The sequence below is a fragment of the Cebidichthys violaceus genome, unplaced genomic scaffold, assembly GCF_023349555.1.
Source record: "Cebidichthys violaceus isolate CVI_PGR_0920_01 unplaced genomic scaffold, fCebVio1.0.p SCAF_12, whole genome shotgun sequence".
Classification (NCBI taxonomy): domain Eukaryota; kingdom Metazoa; phylum Chordata; class Actinopteri; order Perciformes; family Stichaeidae; genus Cebidichthys; species Cebidichthys violaceus.
In genome coordinates this window covers 10,969,933-10,971,833 of record NW_027176285.1, presented here as the reverse complement: position 1 = coordinate 10,971,833, position 1,901 = coordinate 10,969,933, and positions in this window count along the sequence as shown.

Genomic DNA, 1,901 nt, shown 5'->3' with positions numbered 1-1,901 from the left:
ACTCCATGCCTTCATGCAGTCCTCAAGGGCAAACCTATCACTATTTGATGAAGACTTCAAGAGATTTATAATAAAAAAGAACTGAAATTGCAAGAAGAGCTGTGTTTTTGTATGCAAAGCATCAATGATTACTCATCGAGTCTCCTGGTCTCAGTGTGTAAACTCCTAATGAATTCAGAAATGATTACCAGACCATTGATACACAATAATACACACATACCAGAGAAGCAAACATTATTGCACATATTCCTGCTATTACGCCATGAGAAACATAAATCAGTGTGAAAAGTTCGTTCATATCCCATTCTGTGATTTATGTGACATTCATGGGGAACTGTTCCATTTGTGGCCCTTGAGAGATTGTTTTAGTGCCATTCGATTTTTCAAGTTTGTTCCCTGTTCTGAGCAGGATAAAGGGATAAAGGGAAAAATGTTTGTAACCTCAAGGATCTGTGGCTCGCTCTGTGTCTCTCTTTGATGGTTGACAGCGTCAGCGTGGAATGCAGATCTATCATCACCTTTGGAAGAAGGTTGTTCAAGACAAAGTAGTCATTACACTTTCCACTTTCCCTCGATTGAAATGGTTTCCAGAGAGAGAGAGAAAGAGAGAGAGAGAGAGAGAGACAGAGAGACAGAGAGACAGAGAGAGAGAGAGAGAGACGAAGAGAGAGAGAGAGAGAGAGAGAGAGAGAGAGAAGAGAGACAGAGAGAGAGAGAGAGAGAGAGAGAGAGACAGAGAGACAGAGAGACAGAGAGAGAGAGAGGAGAGAGAGAGAGAAGAGAGAGAGAGAGAGAGAGAGACAGAGAGAGAGAGAGAGAATGTGTGCGTGTGAATACGTTCTGAGACCATTGATCAAGCAATACCACGTTAAGATATAAACGTTTTTCTTGAGGGTTTGTCCGCTTAGGGTTAAAAACTGAATATTCAAAAGAGGGGTTTCAGTGTGTTACAGTTAGAGGCTTTTCCTGTAAATGTTTTACTAATTAGTACGATAATGCTATTTCAAAGTGCCTCAAAGGTCTTTCACACATGGGTCTAAAGTAGAATGTTAATCCAAAAGTCACTGTTGGTACATTTCAGTGTTTTTCTACTCTCCTTGTACTGTAGAAATATGACATTTAATACGTTTTTATTAAATATAATTTCCATGAACTGATTGAACAGAAGCTAGTGGCTGAATACATTTGTTGTCATGTTTTGTCCTTGTTTTCCTTCTTCTTAAGTAGGTTACAAAGTGTGTCTTTATTTCTCTAAATTGGCTTTACTTAAGTCTGGAAGTTATTTGAACAATAAATAAACGTTGACTTCTCGGTGAACACCGCGCACAAACAACGATCTCCTGGTTGAGCGGCCATTGTTTATTTGACTCATTCCCCTGCACTCCCACCCGCCCTGTGCGGGTTTTTGCAGCCTTCATACTTCCTGGTTCATGACTACGTGAATAACATACAGATTGCTTTTGTGGGATATCCACGAATTACAGAGCATTCATTTTTGTAGGATTAGCTACAAATGCTGAGAACAGCCTGAGGCCAGGGGCACCTCTTTTGAGGGGTTACAGGTTTTGTCTTCTACATGGATCATCAACTTGAACATTATTCTGGTTTGTATAACAGCAAAAATGTGTATGATACAAAGTTCATAAATTGCAATGCTAACACTGCTGAATAATTGAGAGTATCGTTCCCCTGTTCGAGCTGGACGTGAAAAAATATATATTTTGAAATTTGGGACCTAAGCCAAGACTTACTGCCAGTTACTCAGGTCATGGACAGCTAATAAATGAATTATGGTCTTGCTAAGAAATAAATAATGGAAATGTCAATATGTTTCCTCATCCATGGGTTGTTAAAGCAATTAAAGAGAGAGTTTTTCTGCCCTCTTCCAAACGGCAGAGTCA